Source organism: Lonchura striata, chromosome 8 (genome assembly GCF_046129695.1).
Source record: "Lonchura striata isolate bLonStr1 chromosome 8, bLonStr1.mat, whole genome shotgun sequence".
In the NCBI taxonomy this organism is placed as follows: Eukaryota; Metazoa; Chordata; class Aves; order Passeriformes; family Estrildidae; genus Lonchura; species Lonchura striata.
This window is the reverse complement of record NC_134610.1, coordinates 29,391,873-29,419,450: the sequence shown is the minus strand read 5'-3', so window position 1 is coordinate 29,419,450 and position 27,578 is coordinate 29,391,873. Positions and strand designations below refer to the sequence as shown.

The window sequence follows — 27,578 nt, the reverse complement described above, 5'->3', positions numbered from 1 at the left end:
CATGTGCATCAAGTGTCTTCCCTAAATATTATTCTGTCCAAAGGGAAAAACATACTAGCTCAAAACACAAACTGCCTAATAGTGCAGACATAAATCCCTGTGGGCATAGTCCCCATTGTCTCCCTACCTGTGTCATCCTTCATCCTTTGGTAAAGTGGGTACACAGTACAATCAGGTCTGAAAAGCAGATGATTTATTCCTCTTTTCACAATGGTAAATGATGATACAAGATGCAGAACAGCAAGAAATTTGATCCTTGGTTGTCTGTAAGCCTCTTTTGTTTGCTCTGAAGTAGCAGCTGTATTTCAGGTCAGAGATTAAAGTGTACTGCAGCAGCTAGACCAGTTGCCATAAAATGCTTTCATTTCCCAGTAGTCATTAAAGTGATCATCTATTACCAAGTTTTTATGCTGTCCCTAGGAAATATCTAACATCTGAAACAAAGCAGCTGGCAAATACTGATCCTTTACTTTGGGAAAGTTGCATATGTACACTACTGCTTATAAATACAATCTGTATTATTCTCTTCATTACTGGCAGAAGGTACTGTCTCAGAGCTGGTCACTACTACATTTCTGAATGCATAAAATCCACAATTAAGCCTAGATTTTTCAAGAGTACTTGGTGTATCCAGAGCTCTCTTGGAAATGCAGTGGTTTCTCAAGTGAGCTACTTTACATCTGCCAGAAAGAAACATAACAGGAGTAGCAATATCCAGTGAAGAGGAAAAACTAACTTGAACTTGTACAGTCCTCCATTTGTTTAATCTTCAGAGTGATTATTTTACCTGTTCGTATTCCATGCAGTAATACAATAATCTTAAATTACTGTTGAGTAGTTATTAAAAGCACTGCTTTGCAGAAAATGTTGTCATCTGAACATACCATGTTTTATTTGTGAAGGTGGCAATGGTGTCTGAGATGTTTATAACCTGTAGTCCTCACAATGCTGAGCCCTAGGCTGTTATCCACGGTGGATCTGATTTCTTTTAGTTGTGGTTTCTTATTTGCTTCCATATCCAGTAAAGATTGTGTGCCACTCACATACCTCCTCCTTCTGTTGTCATCACTGTTCACAAATGTCCTTTGTGGAGGTTCTTCTCCTTCACAGGATAAGTTCTTTCAGCTGACTTCAAGTCTCTCTGATTTTGAAAGTCATGTAGGAAAGGGAAAATAGTTTATAAAAAAAAAAGAAAAATACAAAACAAACCAACAATCTTATCTTTCATTAAATCCTTTCAAAATCTTAAAAAAATCATTTTCCTTTGCTTCTGCTTTGAACTGCACAAATCCAACAGTTTTTAGTTGGGACAATACACATCCAAGATCAAAAAAAGACAGATTCTTGCCAGACTGTTTCTGGAAATAAGTTTGTGTAATCATTCTCTATGAAATTAAGGTAAGGGTTTTTGATTCTAAAACATTATAACTGAGAGTTTTTCAGGAAATGCCTCATTTTTCACAAATTGCCTGGCACAGAGAAGGAAATCACATTACTGATTAAAACCAACAAATGTAATGAGAATCTAGTTTTCATAAAAATAATACAAAGCTGTGAGAGCAAAATGAGAAAATATTTTTATTTGTGATAAAATGTAGCTGCACATTAAAATATTAAATATTAATAACTATAATAGTTATAATTTTTCATATGTTTTCTAGATTTTTGTCATATCACTCTAATTCAAATAAATAGCAATTAGCTGCATTAAAATAAATTTTAAATAAATGGAACAGAATGTGCCTTTTTCTTTGGAATTACTTTACTTAAAAAGATTACTATTATTTCCACATGTTCCACTTTGATTTCTGCAAATAGTGTCATTGTTAAAGAGTCACAGACATAATCAATAAAGATATATTACTTGGTTAGAAAACATGAAACAGCTGATTTTACACAGAGACAAGCAGAGAATTTTGCTGCCCAGCACATAAAAACAACAGAGTGCCAGAAAGGGGGACCTGGAAAAAGGAATCATAAACAGAAAAGGGGTTTTTGTTTCACTCCTGCTTTTGGGGGTTTCTTGTTCTTACTTTACTCCTGAACTCTTGGCCAAAACTCTTCACTAGTGAAATGGCAAAGGAAGGGCCTTAAGAAATGGCTTAGTTTGACTCAAGGTGAGATTTACCAGCAGCAGCCAGAACCTTGCACTTGCCTGAACTTACCATTTCACCTCTGCACAGATTCCCACCAGGGTTCAGCTGACAAGCAACTGCAAAGGAGCAGGAATTTACTGGATGCCAGACCAGGTTTCTGCATCAGATGCAAATACCAAATTGCAGGTGCAGGAAAAGCTTTGAATGTGAATCTGCACTGTGTGACACGTGCAGCTTTAAAGCGATGCAGGTGAAGCGGGGTGGCCTTCCTCTGTGTGCTGGCTGTACAAAGCCCTGTGGGCTGCATTTTGCTTTAGCTATGACACCCACATCTCACTTCTGTTGTTCCTTACTGAATGGAGAACCCCACCTGATGTGCAAAGAAGCAAAAACTGTCAAAATACCAGTGAACGCTTGTGCTCTGAGCTGGACTGCACCTCCTCTGTCTTAAGCATGGGCAAGGCAACTTCATTGACAGAGATCCAATATCTGATAGCACCTTGGAACACAAAATCAGAGAATTTATTTGGGTTAGAAGAGGCCTCCAGGATCATTGAGTCCAACTGTTTACCCAGCACTGCAAAGCCCACCAATAAACCTGTCCCTAAGGGCCACAGCTACACATCTTTTAAATGCCCTCAGGGATGGTGACTCCACCACTTCCCTGGGCAGCCTGTTCCAATGCACAGGAAGAAAAATACACATTTCATCAATTATTTATTTTTCATTTCAATTTATCTCCATGTCCTGCTATTTTATTTCTGTAACTGTGCTGCCTTATTTGTAAAGCACTTTAGGGATTAAGTGTCAGGAGAGACAAAAAGAGAAAAATATATATCTTGATTTAGAGATTTAGATTTTATAGAGAGAGATAATTATTAGCATCACCTATTACATTGTTCCAAAATTACATCCAGAGCCCAAAGAATGAATTAGTTACAGGAAATTAGAGTCCATTAAATAGTTTTGTTCACAAAGTAATCAGTAACCAACAGCAGTCCTTCCATTTAAAAGCCCATCTTCCTAATGGCCAATGTAATGCTGGCTTCAGGTTAAAAGAGCACGTGTTCCTAGTTTGTCTGTCTCAGCAGAAGATGATGGTGTATTTGAACTACGCTGACACTCCTCCTTATCTGCCTGCACTCCTGTACTTGGAGAAAATCACTAGCAGTGGAGATAAGCAGGTACCTGAACCCAGAGCTGACAGATTGTTGCCTTTTACAAGGTGAATCATATTTCTTAAAATGCATAGCAGAGGAATTTTACCCTGTGAAAAGGACAGTGACAGGTTTAGAGTTCTGTATCAGCGGTGGAAAGCTAGGAAGTTGCATTGACCAAAATTATCACTTTAGTGTGAGTAATAGGAAATGTTTCCATGTTATTACGGAACCTTGTAAAATGAGGATCCAGATGTTCCAGTAAAATTAAATAAATTAATGTTCTTTCTTCTTTCACCTCCTTCACTGTCAGCAGTTGCCTCTTAAGGGACTCACCATGTTCAGTTGTTCCTTGGTTTGTGAGATGTGTGTTTGCATGTATGTACAAACACATATATGCAATTATATATGCCTATAGATAAATAAACCAGTTAAAGACTGGTTGTGGAATGACTGGACTGCAAGATTTAGTACAAGTATCCTGTAGCAAAGAAGATTTTCTGCTTAAAATAAGACAGAGTCACAGTACAAGTTATGCTGTGTTTGGAGTAATACTTAATGTGTTGGTGTACCCATTGTTGACACCAGTGGAATGGCAAGGCACTTATAATCATTAATTCTAGCTGTGGGATGGATAGAAAAGGTCACCACATTTGTCTCCAGGAGTCACTCTATTACTCTGAGTTCTTCAGAAATAGATAAGAGAATGCACACTGGTGATATCTGTTTTGATATATCAGATCTGAATATAGCACAGAATGAAGGGTGACAGCGAACTTAGCACTCTGGACATGCAAAAAAAAAAAAAAAAAAAGAAAAAAGAAAGACTCCAGATCATTAAAATAAAAACTGTGAAAAATTCAGCAACAATTACAATAAAATTAAAAACAATAAGCATATCAAAAAGTAACAAGTTGTAAGCATTAAAAAAAAAAGGTGCTATGACTGACTATACTGCATCTGCTGTTGAACAAGGATTAATTGTTCCCATTGCAGCTGTGAACAAGATAAAAATGAAACACCACTTTCCTTACGGATGGAGGAATAGACAAGAGAGAGCCAATAAAAGGAAAATAAAAGCACACCTCTGTATAATGAATCTAAGCTCTACTGTGGCTATTTGTGCAGGAGTGTTAGTGTGGGGAGAAACCTGCACTGCTGAGCTGTGTATTTTATTTCCCCCTATATCCTGTAGTTACCATGGCTTGGATTTGCACCAGCAGTGACAAGGTGCAGCAGAAATCTTCATTTAGCTCTATTTTCTGACGAAACAGTGCAGATAATGCAGCTGTGCATTCTTTATCAGGATTTGGCCCTTTGTATAAAGGTGAATGCTTTTTTGGCTGTGGTCCCAGTGGGGTGTATGATAAGTTTGTCAGAAAGAATCAAGAGAATGTAATGACTGAACAAATAATGGGCTGTCAAGGAGACTTGAGTTACAGGAACCGAAAGATAGTCCAAAACACTTTGCTCTTCAAAGAAACCTAGAAAAACTTTGTCCTAATTTGGCCTTCAGAACTTTGACATCAGCCTTTGCTTGTCTGCAAGCATTAACTCAAACACGGGAATTTCTATGGATAGTTATTCCTCGTGAGAGGTTCCTGGCAGGCTGCTTTCCCTCAGGTCAGTTGTGTACCATGTACAAAAATTGCCACAACTGCTTTTTCACCTCCATTCCTTTAAAAAGAGCCTTACAGATTGTACTAGAAGATAATTCCTCTTCAATTTTTTTTAGACCCAGTTGAACAAGGAATTATCCCTCTTGCAGAAAATTAAAAATGCACAGAAAAGCTATATATTTCAATGGAGTTTCAATATATATTTTAATACCTCTCCTGAAGCACACTTCAATCAGCAAATCTATCAATACTAAAGTCAATGGATATTCTTACAGAAATCCATATTTTTGGCTTTATAAGCAGATATACAGCACAAAGGCAAATAGAATAAAGTTCAATTCTCAATATATTTAGCCATTTTTTCCCTTTGAAGACCAGAAAAAAAAAATCCCTTCAAGCCCTGGAGGCCTGGCTGTCACCTTCCCTCAAGCTAGGAGATGTTAGGGGAGGGCAGTGGGGCAGGTATGGTTGCCTTTGGAGAACTGGGAATGCTCTTTTGGAGCTGCATCACCCCACAAAGCCTTGATGCTGCAGCAATGAGCTGTTTAACAGCCAGAGGCTGATAGAGCTGTTCAGTGAAGTGACTGCCACTCACAACAGCAATCGAATGAGGCCCAGCTTTGAGCTGCTGGTTGGTACAGTCAACCTCCAGAGGTTCCTTCTGTGACTTGAAAATGCTGAGTACTCTGGAAGAACATCTGCATTCCCCAAAAGCCCTGCAACTGCACAAAGACTCCTCCAGGGGCAAGGGAAACAGGGATTTTGTTTGCTTGTCTTCATGCTGGAGCCATCATCTCAGCCAGCCCAAGCCACTGACCCAGAGGCTGCCTTACCCAGAGTATCCCACTCTATCTGCCCATTGAGGCTGTCACAAAAATGCAGTTTTGCTTGCCCAGAGAAATGAGAAGACAGTGGTAACTGGGGCAGGTTTGTAGCCAGTTCACTGCTCTTCGATGGTAGAACCATAGGTCCCATCTTCAGGCATGAAATTATGAAATACAAGAAGAATTCTTGGGTGGTGGCAACAACACTTCCTACAGCCACAAAAATAATCCATTCCAAAATGAAGTTTTGTCAGTTAAAAAAGGAAGCTTTATTTACAGAATATCTTTTGAGCTTTTTTTGAGGTATTTTCAGCTTATACACCTACTGCTAGCTTTGGAACTTAAACTGTATTTATTTTAAAGAAGGCTGTCAGTGCATCTTTAAATGGTTCACCTTTTCACATCATTGGGTCTCTCCTATGGAAACTATATCCTCTTTACATCATGATTCAACTCAGCTCAAAAAAGCTAAATATGCAAAGGCATGACACAGATATCTCCCATTTCTTATTCAACACAATAAACAAATGGAGAACAGGAACAGCGTGTGGCACAAAGATTAAGAAGTTGAATTTCTGTTCAGGTCTTTTTCCTTGCTACTTAAGGCAATAAATCATTTCAATTAGACATAATTAAAACAGTTTGCATTTGAAACATGAATTAAAATTGAAATCAGTATTATCCAGTTTCCCCCTTGCACATTCATCTCAGCTATCAGAAGGATATTGCATATCTGTCTACTCTTGGCATAGATTAAGTTATAATTTACATTTTTTTTTATATAATCTCTGGTTGTAATCAAGCACTGGTATACGGATTTTTATCATCAGTAGCACAGTTACACCGTATTTTCCAAATTCCTGTCCAGATACCTCTGAGCTTTAAATCCCTTCTTGTCTTTTCTAATTCTCCCTTTTCATCTAAAATTAATTAGAGTACAGACTCTCTTGTCTTTTTGGTATTCCATTCAGCTTTCAGGGTGTTTTTGTTCTCCAGCTAAACAGCAGTTTTCAAAGATTTAATACATTGGTCTCATGTCTATGAGTGTGAATTCAACAAAAAGAGTGCCACAATAGATATGGGCCAAAAAATAAGTAAACAGAAATAAAGAAATCTTTTGTAGCCTATTATAAAAAAGACAACATTATGATATTAGAGTGCGGAGCAGTGGACTGATTAATTAAGATAATAAAACTGATATAATTAAACATGACTTGGATTCTGTTTATTAGCCCTTCTGTTGTCAACTAAATCTTTCAAACCCTGTAAATAGGCAAGCTGAATGACAGGTGTGATTGGTATGCAGGGGATTCAAGTTACTTAATGTTGTAATTTTTTCCTGGTTTTCACTCTTTTAGAGCATCAGGTCTAATGCCTGAAATAAACACATTGATTTGGTTGTATTGTCAGTGGGTCACTAATCAGAGAAATCATTGATTAGACAGTAATCTGTCAATTAAGTCTGACATTGTCTCTGGTACCTTGGCAATGGGGGGGGCTGCATTCTTTAAACTGAGACATTGACCTTGTTGTTTCCACCGTCTGGAGACTGAAATGAGGATTCACAGTAAAGACAATGCTCTTACCCTTCATTTTATTCCCTTGTCATTTTGGGTTTTGTTTTCTTATTTGTTTGGTTGGTTGGTTTTGGGTTTGTTTTTTTTTTTTTCTGGGTGGGTTGTTTGGCTGTGTTTTTTTCCTCAGCTCAGATCTGATTGTCATGTGTTTTTCCGCATTTCTCTCTTTTTAAAATGAACACATGCCGTTCCTGCACATAGGTGACATTTTGACAGGATGTTAAAGCACTTCAACAATTTCCTCCCCACTATTTCCTGAAAACTGATTTTCAGGATTCATTAATTCAGACAATGAAGTAACAGTTTGTAAAACTTTGTTTTTGGGGGATGGGTGGGGGCGGTCATCCTGTTTGCCTGTTGAGGAACTCAGGACATCACTCGCTGGCAAGTCTGATTGTGTGTCAGTATTTCAGAGCTCCTCCAGCCCATGGCTCAGCTTGTCCACTGTGTACCAGCAGCATTCATGGAGAAAGGGAAGTGAAATGTGATGTTAATCTCCCTGGATACTACCAGAATGAGTAATTCTTCCAATCTAGCAATAAGACACAGTGTTAGCCTTGAAATTAGACACTTGGGCTCCAGTTCATCATTAATCAGAAAGGCACTTGAGCATGTCTATACCTTTAGGCATGTGCTTAAGTGTTTTGCTGCAGTGGGGCAGGCTAAAGTAAATGCTAAAATGATTTGTTGAGCTTGTGTTCCAACATGTTGTTGTTAGCATTTGTGTGGAGCAGCAGGAATGCACGTTGTTTTCTACAGGAGACTGAAGGCACTTATCAGACTCTCATCTCAATGAATTAAATCAACATCACTTGGAATTAGTTCAGTTACATGAAGCTGTCAGGGCTGTCTTAAGAAAAGATCCATTGCACTCCTTGATCCAGAGGAAGTCTGTGACACCCTATCAACTCACAAGAAACAAGATTTCACTTTGTACCACAGGCTGCTCATCACCACTCATTCTCAGAGTGTGTATGTATTTCAGATCTATTTTCAGTTGCTTTATTTATATCTTAGAAACACAAATGGAAGAGAGAATCAAGTATCCAGATTTCAGAAGGTATTTACATTTACCTTAGAACAAAGCTGTTGATAAGAGAAAATAAAAATACACTTGAGTACTATTTTTATTTTTCCTGCATCATAGGTTTGCATGATATATAACATAGCGGTACCTCATTTATATTGAGGGACCTGAAACCCAAAGGTAGAATATGGAGTTGAACTGGTATTTAGGGTGACATTTCATGGGGTTTAGTCTTTTTTCTCTCCCTTTTTATGTCTTAAAAAGTTTTTCCCATTATAAAAAGCCTAAGAATCTAAAATTTTTTTGGAAAAGAAGAAAATTTAGAGGCATGTAGAAAATATACTAGCTGCATAGACCAGTGCTTAACTTAGAAAATCTTCTGATATTAGTAGAGTGAGAATTTAATAAAATAGTACTTATCTCCTAAGAAGCCTGTAGAAACATTAATCAGGCTGTGTGAAGGATGGTCCCACTTGGATAGTTCTCAGTCTGCAGGCTTTCCCTGTGAAAAGGGAATGGCTGGAAGAACAGGAGATGGCTATTTCTGTGTAGAGCTGCTCAGCACGGGGGGTTCCTGCCAAAGGCTTCAGGCTGAGGCAGGAGATGAGGGAGTCACAGGAGGCCACTGTGGCACTCAGATCTGAAATACACTGAAATACACTGTCCCTTGCTTGCAAAGACAGGAGCCCTGGTTCACTTGTTAATGACACCAGGTTGTTGAGTCAATGACTAAAGGCTGCTCTGGGCAGCTCACTTTCACATGGAGATCTAGGCAGATCCACCTTGACTGTCTGATTGATTTAACTCCTGTGACAACTGATGTACATGCTGAAGTAGGGCTGATTTTCCACACCAGAAAATAAACTAAGTCAGTACAGGATTAATGCTTAAATTCAGGGAATCTGCTCCAATTTATAAAAATACAGGGCAGAATCTTGGCACATATCCAGTTGCTTCACTGCTCTTTGTTACTAATGGAAACCTGTCTATACAGAGTTAAATATTTGCATTCAAAAGGAATATGTATGCTTGTTCATTATTGTAGAAAAAAAAAATTGTCGCTTTCTTTAAAAGATTCTCACCTTTTGTTTTCCTCCATTTCTCTAGTGTTCTCTCTCTACCTCTCCCAGCCAGCATCCTATTGAAATTGTTTACAGCACTGACACCAGAACACTGATCTAATGGAAAGCTCTGAAGTGCTTTGGTGCACATTTCTCCAGTGGGGAAAAAGCAGTATCCAGCATATTGTGCTTACTTAACCTCCCTTTGAGCAGCTGTCCCTCAATGGAAAGCCATCAGATTTCTGTTCCTTTTCTTCAATGAGATGTTAGTGGCCTTCACAGCATTTCTATCTCCCACAATGAGTATCTGATAGTAGAAATGTAACACATTCAGCACTATCAATTTCAAACACAATACACAAGAGGAATAGATGTTAAAAATTGCCTTGGCCACACAGTATATTGTTAAAAAAATAGATTTCTTAGAGCAAACTCTGGGTTTAAAGGAAAGGTGACATTGTTAACGAATGTTGTCAGAGTGATAAAGTGATAGATGCCTGGCCATTCCTCTCCATGGGCCTTCCTCAACAGAGAGTGTATGAAAGAAAAGGATATTTGTCAAGGAAAACTGGATGGAAAATGAGGGTTTTATGACATTTATTATCCTTTCCTCAGATCCTGTCTGCTATAGTAGAATATCTAAGTATTTGTATAACTTCGTATTTTGTTTAATTTTGGAGGTGATCGTGATGAAAGGTATAAGCACAACTTGGAAAATTCCCTCTCAAATTCATTTCACCTATATTGCCCTATCTCTGTCAGTGAAATGAGAAAAAATTAAACCACATATTTAGAAGGGCTGTATTACCTTAGGCAACTGCATAAATAAAAAATAAAATAGAGATTAAAAAAATCAGTTCCCCCCCAAATTAATTTCTGGAAGCAAACAAATATTCATGCAAAAAGATATTTTCCATAAAGCAGTGTTTACCATGGAGTAATTTAAAGAAGTCATTATCTCAATGCACACCTTATATCAAATCCTGGTTATGAGATAACTGATAATAATACAATGGGGAAATTAAAAAATGTTTCATTCTGTGCACTTTTATGCTAATATTTGCCTTCCTGCATAGAGCTTTGAGGACAGAACATGCCAAAAATAACCATCAATCTCTCAAAGAAACCCAGACACCCCTCCCTGAGTCACCCTTCCTGTAGCAGTGCTGGGACTAGTCTGGCTACTTCTGACCAAGGTCCCTTTTAAAAAAGAGAAACAAAAAAAACCCCAATCTTTCATGGGTTGTACAAGCAGACATCTGCTCTCAAATATCAGAATATATTGATAAAGACAATAGTTCCATGCTGGTTTTCCCTGTACTGTGATAACAGTAAAATTACAGAAGAGATGTTATTTGCAGAAATATACAAACTAGGAACACTCATCTGTAATATTCACTGATAGGCAGTACTGGCAAATACCCTCTTATTTACTACATGCAGTCATCTTGATATCATTGTCTCTTCCAATTCATGAGCCAAAATGCTTAAAATTCCAATTGACAGGTCTTTGTCATTACTATTCATTATGCTTTGTTAAAGCCATTTAATCATGTGCAGGTCCTACAAAGGATTTCTTCCTCTTTCTCTTTCAAATAAACATGCTTTCTAAGGTAAGCTTGCATAGCAAATAACTTATCTGATAGAAATAATTACAGACAGCAACAGGGAAAGAATCTAGTCTGCTTTCATTGTCCTGCAGCACCATTTTACCAGGAAGTGCTCTGAATAATTTAGGGGCTTAATATGATTGCAGTGTCTTCCCACGTTCATCACAACTGCTTGAGGTCAGTGTCCTATCTGGTCATATTTGATGCTTCAGGAAATAGAGGAAGCTCTAAAACTGAAGGCAGCTTATCAACTAGAAAGATCACTCCAGCTGGATTTTGTAGGTCCCTTAAGGTGGACAGTAAGAAGCAGCAAATATTCAGGTGATATTCAGAAACATGATGGATTCAGAGGTTTAATTCAGCAAAAACTCAAAATGAGAAAACTTGATTATTGCATTCTTCTTTCCTGTGTTTCCTGTTAGTGGGCAATGAGTTGTTGCTTAAGACAATAAATAGAAGGTACTAGGAACACTGAGTTAGAAAGCCATCTTCTCCTCACTAACAAATTAGCACTGTGCAGCCAGGGATAGCTGAACTAGGACCTTCCAGGTCTTTTCTGCTCTCAAAGAAAGTTTAAAATGAAAAAATCTCATTACCTGTGCCTTGTAGCTGTCCTTTAATGAGGGCTCTAATTATCACCAGGGGAGTACAATCACTGCTAACCCTGGCCTGGGTTATTTCAGAGGTTCCTGGGCACAGAGCAGTTTTTTGGAGCCCCAGCTCTGGTTGGTGCCTGTGCTGCTGAGCTGCATCTGTGGTGGGTGTCTGAGGCAGAAATCTGTTTGTGACAGGGTGTTTGGATCTATTTAAAATGGGGCAAAAAGCCTAGTGTGAGGGGGGGATGCTGAAAAAGGTAAAATGATTATAATAATAATACCAAAAAGAAAAAAAAAAGTAGTGCTGACTAAGGTTTGAGAAGAATCTCTAGTACAGGTTTCCTGACTTTCCTCTTTTCTCACAGGCTGTGGAGGGCTCTGTAACACAGCAGGGAGCTGTGTTCCGTGGAGAGAAGCCCAACCTGAAGGAGATGCAGAGAGGTACTGCTGTGTTCTTTCTCTCATCCCAATGCCACTGCAGCACTTGGGGAGGGAGAGGAGATGGAAATGAGGGAGTGGAATTGCATATAATAAGACAGGAATGGTGGAAATTGTTTTATATTTTCTGTTTCTTTAAATGGAGCATGTTTACACCTGATGGTAACTAATACCCAAATGCTCTGTTATTCCCATGAGCTTTTGTTAATCCTGTTGTTCTTCCTGTTGAGGAAGGAGGAGTGAGAGATGTGGTGGAGGGGAGTCAGGCAGCCAACCAAGGTCAACCCACCACAGACAGAAATCTGTCAATTCAAAATTGTGTACTTCAGAGATGCCTTTGCATTGTTAGGCTCTTGTTCATTGCATTCATTGTCCAGAGTGAGAAGTCAGAGAGGCCTATTTCTGCTATTCCTGGTTTTCTGTAGATAAGAACCAATGGATTTAATGTCACTTAGTTAAAGACAAGTGAGAATGTTGAAGGAAGTTTCACAAAGTGAGTACCCTCTAACCTTCAGGATGTTTGTCAAATAATTTTGGTTGCTTGGATCAATTATGACTGAAGTTATCAATTATGAAGGAAATCATGGGATAAAACTTGTCCCTGCTGCATTTCCCTGCATGGTGGGAATAGGCTGGGAGTCCTCATGCAGAGTGAGATCAAAGTGAATGTGACAACTTCTATCTTAGATGTTATAGGCTGTATGTAAACCTCTTCCTGCATCACTTCATCTAGTAATTCTGTGCAATTGATAAATCTGAAAAAATGCTGCCTGCTATAAACATGCAGAAACCAACCAAACAAAAATTAGGACATGCTATTTAATAATTGCTTCAACTGAATGATGTGCTGACAGGAGGTAGAGCTGTAAATGTAGTTAGAGACTGTCTAGAAGGGAATAAATGGTATTTTATGTGACATGATATGTTCAGAGACAGCATCTGGTCCTGAGTCCTGGCTGTTGGTATCTTGGAGCTGTATAAGAGTGAAATGCAAATCCTCCTTGTCTTTTTAGACTTATCCCTACAGGTTGATATGTGTAATGTTGGAGATGTGGAGGAAAAAAGCTTCTTTAATATTGCTGGGATTTCTTATACGCACTTCTCCAACTACAAATTACTTTAGTGTTGTTTTTTTTTATTTGATAGAATGATCCAGAATGTTGTAGTAGGGACTTCGAGTCATCCAAAACATCAAGAGATCTTCAAATATTAAATAGATATACTTCCAACACATTCTTCCAGAAATATTAATCCATACTGTGCCTAATCTTCACAGGTTTTTTGCCTTTAGGGTATTTTCTTTCATGACATCTATATATTAAAAAAGAAGGCTTGAGTTGTGAATCCAAAGTTCTAGAAGCAGAGGTGCAAGAGATGGGTATGGTCCTAAGAGCAAAACCTGAACCTAACAAAGATGTTGCAATGCACAATTTAACACTGCCATCAAATGGCCAAATATATTTCTTGTTCTGCAATGGCACCTTAGCTGCCTATTCTAAGCACTTCTTACTCTAAACAGCCCAGCTGAGTCACACAAACTTAGAGCAAAACAATAATGGCTTTCTGTTTTCATGTTTTGATGGAATATGGGCCTGATTCTGCAGCCAACTTTGGTGAGAGGGGTCCAGCCCTAGGAGGTGCCTACAGGGCAGAAGTACTTCTACACTGGGTATAAACACTGGGGGAGGGAGAGGCATCACTGACAGGCATCACAGGCCAGGTGAAACCTACTTGATGGCTGTGATCAAGCTTCTGGTTGATAGTACACACTGGGGAAATTATTTCAATAAACTGAAGCATTAGAAGTATGTCTTTGTCTTTTTACTTCTGTAAGTCATGTGGAATTAACATGAGCTCCTTCAATTTATGCAGGTCCATCTATTTATTTTATTGCATACTAATGAGCCTTAACAACCCCTCAATATTGTTGTAAAGTTGAATTCACTGTAAAAAGCAGTCTTTGAACTTGTTGTGGATGATTTGATCTCATGCATTCTCTATCCTCTGTAACATTTATAATAATCTTATAGTCTTCAACTAAAACTGTATTTAATATTTAAATTCCTCACTTAAATTTCCAACACAGTATTTCTTGCTGTTTTAATTCAGTTCTGAAGGGCCTCTTCCTGGGCAGATGCACTCACAATCACAATTCTTTTTTTTATCTAGCCTTGGAGAATTCTTTCACACAAAATTCATATGAATATAGTGCAGACATAGACTTTCTTCACTGCATTTCTCCAGCTGCTATAGAGAAGTCTTTCCTAATCTTTGCTTTCAGTATATAACTAAGTCTGAGAGAAAAAACCACCTGTTTCAGATCTGTTTGCCACATGGATTTTATCAAAGACTTAATGTTTTATATTCAGCTAAACTGACTTGTCCCATCTTTTTAAATCCAACTGCTTATGCCCAGGAAACAGGCTTAGTTGTTTTTTCGTTGTGTTTATTTTTGTTTGGCTTTGGTTTTTTGTATATTTTTTTTTGGTTGGGGGTTTTGTGGTTGTTTGTAATTGCTATGTTCCATATTCCGTTCTACCCTCTTACCAGACTGAAAGAAGTGGGCATCTGCTTTATGTTTGATGTTACATAATGCATTTGTACTGTAGTTTTATATTTATTATTGTAACATCTGATCTCCTAGTTGTTTCCAGTTAGTGCCCAAGCTGTGAAGGACTTGTATTGAACATCTGTTAGACATGTGTGTGTTTGGACATCTTTGTGTGGCTGTGCACCATGCTGGTTTTGCTCTGAGCTCCTCTTCTCTGTAGTAGCTGCTATGGGGCTGTGATTTGGATTTGTGCTGGAAACAGAGTGGATAGCACAGGGATGTTCTCGTTGTTGCTGTGCAAGGTTTGCAGAGTGAAAGCTTTTCTGCTTTTCCTCCCCTCTGGCCACTGAGGAGGCTGGGGCTGCACAAGCAGTGCTGTGGGGATACACACACAGCTGGGATAGCTGACCAAAGGGATATCCCATGGAGCTGGGGGAAGGAGGAGGAAGTGGGGGATGCTGGAGGGACGACCTTCATCTTCCATTACATTTTCTCTGAAGTGCATTATGGTACACGCAACTTGTATTTTAAGCTATAGCTAGCTTCATGGATTTAGATCCTTCAGTACTTTGTAGTGTTGTTCATTTCACAGATCAAAATGCCACCTGTAAGGTGCATGCCTTAAAACTAACTCTACTGTCAGTATGAGGAAACAACTGTCTTGTGCATTTAGTCTGCATAATGAGACTCCTTATTTACTCTAAGTTATGAGTATTACTGACTCACCTCTTTCTTCCAGTTGCTTTTCAATGCTAGTTTCACTAAAAATGCTCTTTGGTTAGGTGCCTGAACTCAGCTTAACATTTCTGATTTAAATTTAAAAAAAAAAAAATATATCTTTTCCCTTTCCCTGTACTCTCTAATTGAAACAGAATCCAAATTTAATACAGAAGTTAGTAGCATTTTCTCAGGTTTTATAATATTTTAGCATTTCCTCGGTCCACTTTAGCTGCTATACATCTTTAGCTCCTCAGGTTTCATTTTAAGTCATCACTTTGTACATTGCACTCAGCTCATGAGAAACAGAATTAATTAGCTTTGTCCATCTTTGTCCTTGTCATCTATTTATGAAAATGATGGCAGGTCCTATGAGGAGCTAGAAAAGTGTAGATTAATTTGTGGGCTGAGACTGCCCAATACATTATAGTTCTGTCTTTAAGGTCTCTCTACTCCTGATTTACAATAATAAAACAAACCAAAAGTCATAGGAAAGTCTTCCTAATATTCCATAAAGGAGTAGTTAACTGGTTTTATCTTTATGATTTATATGCTGTTGAGGGAGTAACCTTTCCCTGCACATCCAGAATTTCTCCTCTGCCTGCACCATAGTGCCCTTTCTTCAAATAGTGACTGTTCAGGTAATTCATTTTTACTTTCCACTCTTCTGGCTACTGACAAGTGAAATGATCTCCAGGAATAATTACAATGAAGAGTCCTGTCTCAGTCATATTAGGTAAAACATGTAATGTCTTTAAAGACACAATAGGCAAATCCCATAAATATATAAAGGTCTATAAAAGACTGCTATATAGAAGTCAAAGGGGCTGGGTAAGCTCAATGCAATCCCAGCATTGGTTTGTCCTGTCAGAGGGAAGGGGAGCAGATCCTCAAATAGTTCAGGGCAGCCTAATTCCATAAAAATCAATAGTGCTGCTCCCCTCTTGTGTTAGCAGAGCACCTTTTATTTCCCCTTCTGCTTGGGGCACTTCAGTCTGACTTCTTTCCAAGCTGTGGATGTGAGAAAAGAGACACTCTCCTTGCCCTGATGGAGTGGAAGCCCTTCCCTGAGGACTCAAGTGTCTTTCAGGAGCTGGACCTTCAGACCCAAACACTGCAGCACCTGAGCCCCGACTCAGCACCCAGGGGGCTCATTTGTTGATAATGCTGCTCCATCGATTTAGTGGTGTTACAGGAGCTGAATTAGGCCCATAATGCCCTACTCAAGAGACAGAAGGAACTGCAGCTATAACTCAGATTTCCCTGAGCCATTCTAACTACTTAACTGGCTTGGCTTCCAGACACGTGTCTTCCTGCTCTCCCAGGGCATTGGGAGTCGAGCAGCACGTAAAGGTGCAAGGCTATTTTCTCCATAAATGAGAACTACTGCTTGGATCTATATGAGGAGTACATATTACATATCCAAGCATAGAGAAACATAACAGAGCACCCATGAGAGCCGAGAATGGCTTCAGAAAACAATCTATAAATCTCCGGTGTTATCTTTCTGACAGCCTCCTAATCTCTGCAGGTTGTTGTTAAGAGCTGCATTAAACTAGCCTGTCATTGATTCCAGCTCTCACTGCTTCTCCAGAAGATGCACTTCCTGTGATCAATTAGGAAAAGAGACAACAGCTTCTTAAAAGCATCTTTCAACCGGACTTTGCAATAACATAGCTTCCCAAAATGTGTCTCTCTGACATTTACGTCATCCTTTGTCAAAGTGCAGCCAGCATCTGAACCAACATTACTCAGTCTTCTGAAATAACTGAAAACCTTAGGTTCTTCATGTTGAATCATCATTTTTGCCTCCAACTTCACCCCAAGTAAAAACACTTACATTAAAAAAGTGCTTGCCTTTTCTTGCCATTTAATTAATTCTGAGTCAGGCTTAGATTAGCTCTGGATAGTAACTACCTTACTCTCAATGCCTTCTTAGGGGGAAACAGGCTGTGAACCTGCCTCCTTGTTAAAACTTTGAGATGCAGCCTGCTTATTGCCCCAGTGTGGCACAAAAACAGTACTAGTAAGAAAAATACTCAAAAAAGTATATGGCTCTTAGCAATAAGGGCTTGGCTCTGGATTTCTACTATGTTTTAAATGGTGTTTCTCTTCACTTTGCGCTAGATGAAAAGGCAAAGGTCATTTTTACCCTTATTCTAGCCAAGGTAAAGTGTTGTTGTGTTGATTAACTTAAATTTAATTAATGTAATTATCTATAGGCAGTTACTGTCCAAATTATTGGCTCCCTGGTTTCTATACAGGAACATTAATGTAGTAGGATAGAGAAAAAGCATGTAGAGAGGGACAAGTAATGCTGCATCCTGGTATGGTGGCATTTATACTGGGCTATTTAATTCCAAAGTAACTTGTATCACAGATATCAAAACTAGGTTTTCATGTGCCACTTCTCCTACATATATTTTTTCAATATTTTTAAGGTTAAAATTAAGAAGAGGTTGGCCTTTCAACTACTGTGCTTTTGTAGTACTTGGAGCAGTCTGTTGCCTCAACAAGGGAATAGAGTGGAAGAGGAAGGTAATTATCTTTTGAATTTAGAATATATATTCTCTATATTTTCTGGACTACAGCAAGATAGGGTAGCAGAAATGCTGCTGGACTAGTTTTCCATTTCACATCTTTGTAGCCACTGACAAAGAAAGCCAATTTTGTGTCTTGGCTTTCAGGAATTTTAAGATGAGATATTCTAAAATCACAGCAAAGGATGGCTCTGTTTCTGTGTGCACTCGCAACACTCCATGTAATTAGCAGGCTGAGCAGGAGAGCTGTATTTAGCTCACTAGCTCTTAAATGGAGTTACTTTCATTTGTTTACTGAATGTCTCTACCCACTAAAGGCTAATGAACTGGTAATGGATCTGTCAGAAAATGGAAAAGACAAATACCTCTAAATGTTGCTATTGTAGCCTAAGAATGTGGCTTTTATTGCTCCTCTAACTCATGATGTTCATAAGAAGGAAGGTGGTGGGAGGTTTGGTATTCAATGGGTGTAAGGAAGCACAAGCATAATTTATGTACCGATGGAGTGGAAGGGGGGAGGGAACAACCCTCAGGAAACAATAAAATAAGCAAACATAGTCTTCCTGCATATTTCAGTGATGGCCTTCCCATCTACATCCCCGTGCTCCTGTGTAAGATATATTAATCTTCACAATTTTTATTTGTGCTAGATAAAACCTTAAGAAGTGAAGCACCGCTTGAAGTTCATCAGCTGAAACAAAGGGTCAGACAGGTTATCAATTTGAGGTGTGATGGGGAAATGCAGTGTTCAGAGTAATGCCCAAATAATAAATTCAGGCTGATTTAAACAAAGACATTTCTCTCTGAAGGATGTGAAGAAAGCACACAGTCACCATTTGCCTGAAAATTACTATATTTTGTGGCTTCAAGCATTTTTTGTGAACTAAAATTCCAGTCTTCTAAATCTGCATTACTCAATTTGACCCAAAATATTCTCTGACTGAAAACACCTAAGAAAGCTCTGGGGAGGCTGCCTTTGCAGTTGAGTAGATGTAATATTAAGTGCAATCACTGAGAGATCAAAGCTTTTATGCATAAAGTTGCTATGCTACTTCAAGCAGACCAATGTTTATGTATTGAGTAAACAGCACTAGTAATGCTTTAACAATAAAATGAAATAATTTCTGCCTTTAAGAAATAATAATTAAATTTCATAAAATTTAGATATCAGAAGGGTTCTTCTGATTTTTAACACCTCTGACTTTTGGAAGCAAAATATGTACATATGTCAAACTTTTTCTTATGTAATACAGTTTCAGGATTTTTGTTTTTTTTCCCCTGTAGTCTTTTGTCAGTCCTTCTGTATATAGTTTAAATTTTTGTCTTCAGTCTCCTCTGGTGGTGTTATTCTGAACTTGTTAAAATTGATGACCCGTGTTACATTTTATCTGGTGTTATTTCATTCCTTCTGCATCTGGAGGCTGGGACAGGTTCAGACTGTACCTTGTGTCAGGGTCTGACTCTGGAAAAGTGTGGAGGAAGCAGAAGAGACTCCTGACCCTCAGCTCAGACCCTTCCCTGGAATAGGAACTGTTTCTTTCCTCCTACCTAGCAAAAGCAGTTTGACTTTTGAAATGATTCATGGCTACAGGAATAGATCACTGCTGCTGTTTGCTGAAGCAAGGGCACAGAGTTTCACTGTCTGCATTAATTCTTTATTCTTCTATAACAGGAGATATTTCTGCTGACCATCTGAAGAGAGTTTCCAGATTCCTTACCTATGTTCAGGGTAATAGATAATATGGTTACAGAATGCAGATTAGCACAACAAGTTTTAGGGTAGAGAAAATTGTGGCCTAATTTTTTTTTTTTTTTTTTTTCCAAATAAGAGGTAAATAACCTAATCCATTTTTAGCTTTGGCATGGCCATTAGAAAAATTTCAAAGAAAGATTTAATGACTCAAAAAGAGGTAGACTTACCTTCCTTCTGGGGTCTGGGGGAGCCCAACAAGCCAAAGAAAAAGTACCTTTTCTGTTGAAATCAAACTGTTGGAAGGAGAATCATTCTTGAAGAACATTAGAATGAAGAAAAGAAAAAAAAAAAGGTATTTTTCCTTTATCAGAAAACACTATTATACCCTATGCAACTATGATTGCTCTTCATCCAAATATGTGCCCTGACTGTTTAAGAATCAGGATGGTATCTAGGTGCTGTTGTGAAAACAAAATATATTTTAGTTCCTCAGCAGACTGTCATGACTCATTAAAAAATAGTCCAGTATTTTCTGTAGAAACTTTGTAGCATTTCTTAAAAGTTAATTTAGCAATAGTCCTTTCTGAAGCCCTTGTTATTTTTAACATCATAGGTGTAGGTTTGACAGGAATTAAGTGGTGTTACACACCCCTGTGAGGTGTCCCCTGAACACTGAGTGCTCTGGTCCTGGCACAGTGAAGTGTGTAACCCCCAGCTTGTGAGAAATGTTCTAACACAGCTCCTTACCAACAACGACACAGCACACGTCTTTGTCAAGGAGTTTTGTGCCTCCATTCCATTCTCCCACCAGACTGTGGCACCTCTGGGCTCTTGGGAACTAGACAGTCACTGTCTCCTGGGCTCCTGAATGCATGCTGTCCCTACAGCAACCACACACAGCTGCTAATTTGGAGAGGCAGTGTTAGGAAAAATTAATACCTTTGGCAGTTTACTTCTTTTGGAAAGCCACCTTACTTTCATTGTGCCCTGCTTCTCATTTCTTCTCCTGTGCCATCAGTGCCTGCTGAAAACAAGGTGGATGGTGTGATGAGTCAAATGCAATCCATGCACCAGTGAGACGGACAATGATAGCAGACCCCCACCCCCAAATTTGAGTTAGAACGTTGTGATCAGTCCTAACCTTAGCCTGACCTTCACCAAATCTTCTTTTCATCTGAAAGTATTATGGGAAAAGGGGTTTCCTGCAATCTGGAAAAAATATGTCTTTACAGTATGTGACTTTTTTGTTCACATTTAGTAACATACTGGTCTCTGTTTATAAAGGATCCAAGCTATTTAAAATTAGAGCTGTATAATTTTTGTTTAAGAATGTACATGTAAAAGACCAGTGTGCCTTCTTAGATCATTAGATCAACATAGATTACCAAGGCAGATGCTGTCTCTATGGAACTTGTCAATAGTTCTTACTCTTTTTTCTAGACATTGCTTGTAAAATTAAAAATTACACTGCAGTAATAAATTTAATTTTACATGCATGCAACTTCCTTGTTAAGACTATTTAGTTTATATATTTAACATATAACATTACATTTTAAAACAAATGAAATTATATATGCAGTATCAACATTTACAACTCAAATTATTTCCAAAGTAACATCATTGACCAGAGAAATATCCAATCTGTCTTGCAAAAGTTTTGCAAAATCATTACTGTCACTTCTTAAGGACTTGTTGAAAACACCTGTGTTAAATAAAGTAGCATAAAATATGGAAAATAAAGTTCCTCTTTCTGGAGATGTCCTCACAGTTTTGCATTTTGAGATTTTTTATCATAACAGGCTGTTGTTTTCATAGCATATTTTGGAATTTAGTAAACAGCAGATTCCTGATGTGGTGGTGTGGGTTTTGTGGAGATTTGCGATGGTTTGTTGTGTAAGTTAGGAATCTATTGTTAGATAAGTTCTGTTGGTATGTTTCTTGTACCTGCTATTTCTCCCCCTCAGAATGGTTTCCCCCGAGTTGTTTACCCCAAAGTTTTCCCGCCACTTGCCTGCCAATCTCTTTATCCCACCCTTTGTGCCTCAAAATAGCCCGGCCAAGCCAAGTTGTACTACCCGCTTTTCCTGTCAGTCACTGTAACCATCCCCAGTTCTTGAATGTTCGTTGTCAGTCACCCCTGCTTATGTTACCAGTTGGTCCAGGAAAGGTTTTCCCTCCCTATGCTTTGCTATTGGTCCTAGCCTGTGATGTAATCCTCATGTAATCCACTCCTATTGGTTGCCTTATGTTCACACCCCCTCACACCCACACCCTTTATAAGCCCTAGCCGGCCCCCAGCTTCTGAGACATCTGTCCCTGTCCTGGTTTGGGAGAATAAATCCTCCTTAGATCTCATACAGGCGTCCGCTGCTTTGCTCCTTTGCTTTGGATCCTAGTGTTACCTTTGTGCAGCATCACCCGCGCCGCTGCACTCACTGCCACTTGGTGGTCTCACTAGAGAGCCAGGGGCAGCCACACCCGCAGCCCCTTCCAGTCACCACAGGGAACTGCTAGCCGGCACAGAGAGTTCCTGTGACTGTGGAGAAGGTGTTACAGTTGGCGCGCTAGCATGGGGCTCTTCCAAACGCTTCTCGCGTCACTGTGAGGGGCGTTGTCGTGGACACTGCTGCCTCCATGGGGATTAGCCTCACGAAAAGACTGTTCCAGCGGCCATCAGGCTGTGGATTTACAGTTTTGGCAGCACCATCACCTCTGTGTGAGCACGCTGACTTTTGTCCAGTGGTGCTCCCAGGGAAAGGAGACACAATCTTCCCTTCAATGCCCAGAAGGATGTCTCCGGATCAGAGAACCCCTGCTGCAGCTCTTTTTCTGGACGTCAGCGGTTTCAGTGAGTCTCCTTGGTGGCGGGGGACAGACCCGGCCAGGGGGGCTCCTTGGGTGTCCCGAGGTAGGGGACGTTTGGCAGCCGTGCTCCTGAGGTAGGGGACACGCCACGTGCAGAGTGAGCGGTCTGCCGCCACTGGCATTCTAGACCCTTCTTTGTCATTTTTCATTTCCTGCAGTAGGTGGGTGGGATTGCAAGCTGGGAGGACAGGATGGGCATTAGGCTATCCACCCAACAAAAGGAGATTTATGTCCAAGTTGTAGGAGTCCTGCGGGAAGGTTGTTCCCTGAGGGAGGGGGTTGGAGATTTTTCTAAGGGTTTAGTTAAAAAATCTGTTAGGTGGATCTTTCTTCATTTTCCGACTGTTTTGGTTCATAGTGTGAGAGATAAAGATTTTTGGAGCGGTGTTGGGCTAGCTTTAACTGAGGGCACCAGGAGGGGTGACCCTTCAGTGAAAGATGGCTACATGAAGTTATTTGTTTTAATTTGAGAAGTTGTTAAAGATAATGGTATTAGCAAAAACAGGCAGGATGATGAATGTGATCCATCTGCAGAGTCCCCAGTTCTCCCTAGACCCCTTTCCCTGACACACTCTCCTACTCCCATTTCCCCTAGACTGGGTGGACAAGGGGGAGCAGACCGCCGCAGCAGGCGCAGGGAGCAGATCGTTCACAGCAGCCCCAGGGCTGCCACCTTCTCCCTGGCTCCCCCAGGACCCCTCGGTTCCCTCGCTCTGACAGTGCTGGCCACACTGTCAGAGACACTCTCCCCAACCCTTCTCCTGCTCCCTCTCACCCAGTTATTAGTCCTGGTTGTTTGCAAGGAGTTTCTGTTCCCCCAAACCCTTTCTTTGACCTACCAAACCCTTTCCTTAGTCCCTCAGGAGAGATGCCACAAGATGGCTGCTCTTTGCCACAAAATGGCTGCTCATTCGCGCCAACCCTACCCTCACAAGATGGCCGTCACCACGTGGCGGGCAGCTGTCGTCCCCGGAATCCATTTTTATCCCTTCCCCTACATCCTACTCTTCCTTTCCCTGACCCCTCCTCTTCCTTTGCGGTGACGAGTCAAGCCCCTCCCAAGAATTACTATGCTGCTCCACCCACAGCACCACCCCTTGAGGCTGCGTCACCTGCTCCCACCCCTTTTCCTGTGATGTACCACCCTCTACATACATCACCCCGGCTCAGGGCTCCACCCTCCAGGACCCTGCCAGCCATCTTCCTGTTTCCCATGCCCTGCCTTCCTGTTCCCACGGTGACAGGGTTGGGGTGCCGGGCCTGGAAAACAGAAATCATCCTGGCCATAAACAAAAAGTATCCAAAGTAATGAACCCTTGAAGGCGCTGACCATTTTTATTGATGCATCCGGAGGGTCCCACAAGTCAGTAATGACTTGGAAGGACCCCCAAACTCAGCAGTGGGAAGCTGATGTTAAGGTTGTGGAGGGTTCTCCACAAGTTGCTGAGTTGGACACAGTCGTCAGAGCCTCCAAGACATTCCCAGAACCCATCAATATTATTACCGATTCTGCTTATGTTGCAGGTGAAGTGTCCAGAGCAGAGCATGCAGTGCTCAAAGAGGTTTCCAATCTGGTAATTTTTGGCTTGCTTTCAAAATTAATTTATCTGGTTTCCCACCGAGAGCAACCCTTTCATGTAATGCACGTGAGATCACACACTGACCTCCCTGGTTTTATTGCGGAGGGCAATCGCAGGGCAGATGCTCTGGCCGCCCCGTTACAGCTAGCTGGCCAACTGAACATCGTCCAGCAGGCCAAGCTGAGTCATCAACTGTTCCCCACCAGGATGCCCCAGGTCTGGTCCGCCAATTCCACCTACGGCATGACCAGGCCAAAGCGATTGTGGTTGATTGTCCCGAATGTCATAAGTCCTTGTTACCAACTGTGGGTTCTGGAGCAAACCCTAGAGGACTCCACAGTTGTGAGGCATGGCAGACTGACATAACACACGTGAAGGCATTTGGCATATACCAACATGTACGTGTATCAGTGGACACTTCCTCCAGGGCAGTCTTCACCTCAGCCCACAGAGGACAAAAGGCTAAATATGCAAAGAGTCATCTGATGCAAGCGTTCGCAGCCTTGGGGGTCCCCCAGTACCATCAAAACAGAGAATGGCCCAACCTATACTTCCAAGGCGTTCTGTGAGTTTTTGCAGGAATGGGGGATTCACCATCAGACGGGGATAGCATGCTCCCCCATCAGCCAGGCTGTGGTAGAAAGGAGGAAAACCAGGATCCCTCACACCTGGCTGGGAATAAAGCCCCTGACTTTGAGGAAGATGAAAGGCTGGAACCCTCTGGGGATGTCTTCCAGGAGAGTTTCCTTGGAGAGCCTCCCTACACTCTCACCTCTGGCAGATGTCCCAAGTGAAAATGTCCCAAGTGTTCTGCCCCATCGAGAACCCAAATTCTTCGAGGAAAGGATGCTGGTGCGGTGCAAGCTGCAGTGGTATTTGTACTGGCCAGCCGTGGTGAAACAGTGAAGAGGAAGCACCGGAGTGTTCTTCAGAGATGGCACCACAAATGATAAGAAAAATGATTTTTCAGTGTTTCTGAAGAGCCTGAAGCACTTTGACTGTGAGGAGAAGCAGGAGCTCATTGAACGGACCAAGGAGAACTATTCCAGGGAAACCAAATGGTGCCTCCAGCTCATCCTGGACTATCAGATCTGACTGGGTTGTCATTCTTTCACCAGGTCCTTCCTGGAGTATTTTGCTGCTGATATCAGCTACCCCGTGAGGAAGGAGAGATACCAGAGTGTGGTGCAGATGGCATTCCCAAACACAGAGGAGGAAGGCACTGGACAGTCTTCCTCAGACACCTCCCTCAGAAATCCACGAGGAGGCTTCTTCCTGACAGGATCAGAGCTGCCAGGGACAGGGAGAAGAAGAAGCTGGTGGAGTTCATAGTGAAGACCAAAGGGGCTGAAGAGCATCTCCTAAGGATCTTGAAAAGTGGGAAACAATCCCACTGGCTGAAGAAATTCCTGAATTCCAGCTGGTACATGACCTGTGTGGAGGCTTATTTGGAGGATGAAGAACAGCGGGACCTGGTGCTTGGGTACCTGAAGGAGGTGTACAGGGAGATGCACACCAAGAACGTACACCAGATCCTGAGGGATGGCATCAGATTAATCTCAAATGAGCTTTTTACCTGAAGCTATCATCTTTGCCATTGCTGCTGTGGATGACATTGATTATGAGAAGGTAAAAGAGCAGTACATTAAAGGACCACCTGTGAGCAAAAGAAAGAGCTGTTTGAGGAACAAGTCCTGGGAAGCAAAAAGCTCAAGATGGGGCTGGAGCCAGTGGAAAGCACCATCATTTAACACAGAGGCTGGTGCAACTTCCCATTATTCCTTGCTTTTTCAGGCAAATGTATGGTTGCCGGTCACCAGGTGTTTACTCCCTGGTTCTAGAAAATACTGTATCCCCTGTTCCCCCATTAGTCCTCCCTGGAAAGCCACTCTTTCCTTGCTTCCCCATGGAGTACAGGTCAAGTCACCCCACTCCAACCCCTCCCCTGACTCCTCTCCCCATTGGATGATTTGTATCCTGACCCTTTCCACCTCCCCTCAGTGATATACCCTAACCCCTGTTCTGGTCCTGGCTCTTTGCCTCCAGTTCCCTTCAGCAGAGGTTGTGTTCCTGCTTCTACGCTGCTTCCTTGGGTTCTACCCACTCCTGCCCTGCCTGGACCCTTGGACCTCTCCTTAATAAACCCTGCCGGATTTTACCCAGAGCTCTCTCGTTATTCTGGCTTTTATTACACTGTCTGGTGGCCTGGGGGAGTTGCTGACACAGGCCGGAGTGGAGACACTCTTGGTGCCACAGGCACCCAGACAGCACCTGCCCAAGGAAGCTAAGGCCACCCACAGGTGGGGTAACTGTGAACAATGAGTGAATGAAATTCAACAGAGTCTTTTGTTTTCAAGAACAGCAGAGAGTCATCTTCTTCTGTAAGGGACCTTTAGTTTTAGTCTTTTTCTTTCTCCTCCTCCACTCTGCCCAAGTTTGGTCTCTTTCTTCTGAGGTTCTGGGGAAGTGTCTCTCAGAGTTACACTTCGCAATTAGATGAACAGCTTGACATTCTTGCCAGGGATCTACCTGGGGCCAGATTCTGTGGACACGCAAGCATAGCCTCTTGCCCACATTACTAATGGAAATGAACCTATTATTTGTTTGGATTCTGATCTTTGATCAGCACAGGCGGTTTCTCAGTGAGTTGAGCTCTGTCTGAACCTACAGTCTCAGCCCACAAGACTGTACGTTTTTCTGGTAAAATGTCAGTCCTGGTGGGTAGGAAGAAGGCTTGGGTGATAGGTGTACACATGAGACAATCACAGTAATTTCATCCCTTGGCCCCACAGTTTGGATTTCTGGCAATACTTCCAGAGGGTCTAGTTCAATACTAGAGTCCCCTATGATTAAAGTGTTTTTTGGTTCATTGGAGGGTCCAAATTTACCAGTAGGAATTTTATAGATCTCCTTATCCTCCAGCTGGATATGGAATGGGTGCTTACGAGGGTGCATCGTGTCCCTGCCTGAATGTATTGGTAGAGCTCAGAGTTGCAGCTGTTCCTCCAGATGTCACAGATTGTCTCTCGGTGCTTGGGCTTTCTAGCATGGTGGGGAAAGAGGTATGGAATGGCTTGGCATTTGGTGTCGTTGTGCAGTGCCACCCTGGGGTCCACAAGAAGTTTCCCTGGTGCTGCTGTTGAGAGGGCTGATGCTGTATCTGCTGGAAATACTGAAAACCCAGAGAGTGTTTAAAATGTTCTTTACAGTCTGGACACACAGTGGAGGAGTAACTGCACGAAGTCCTTGTCACATTCCGCCTTGAGATGACCAAGTTCATTACATTTACGGCATTGCATGTTCTGTTTGTTTTTGTACTACAAAGGCTTCAGCTACTCCTTTGCTGACTGCCATGGCTACTATGTGTTAGGTGGTTGTGAGGTGGGAACAGGCTTCCATCATTTGGTGAATGGCAAGTTCAGGGTCTGGAGGGACTGCCATTATAATTTTTTTTTACAATTTGTATTGCATACTGCTAGTTTATTGAGCAGCTCCTCTTTGGCCCTTGGGCAATCAACTTGCTTATCAGCAGTATCCTTTAATGAATTGAATGTCAATGAATTTTATATATGGCTCATCACTGCTTTGGTGAATGTCAGCAAAGCTTAATTGTAGGGTAGTACGATG

At 41.1% G+C, this 27,578-nt stretch overlaps 1 long non-coding RNA gene and 1 pseudogene across 1 annotated transcript; one reads left to right on the top strand and one right to left on the bottom strand.

The window, feature by feature from the left end:
- Positions 1–886: 886 nt before the first annotated feature.
- Positions 887–19,922, bottom strand: LOC116183851 (uncharacterized). The gene is made up of 3 exons (XR_004148543.2): positions 19,734–19,922; positions 2,501–2,595; positions 887–1,141 (listed from the first exon to the last, which is right to left on the bottom strand). It is a non-coding gene; the product is annotated as an uncharacterized LOC116183851 (long non-coding RNA).
- Positions 19,923–24,532: 4,610 nt separating this feature from the next.
- LOC110478809 (PWWP domain-containing DNA repair factor 3A-like) lies at positions 24,533–25,702 on the top strand (annotated as a pseudogene).
- The last annotated feature ends 1,876 nt before the right edge of the window (positions 25,703–27,578 follow it).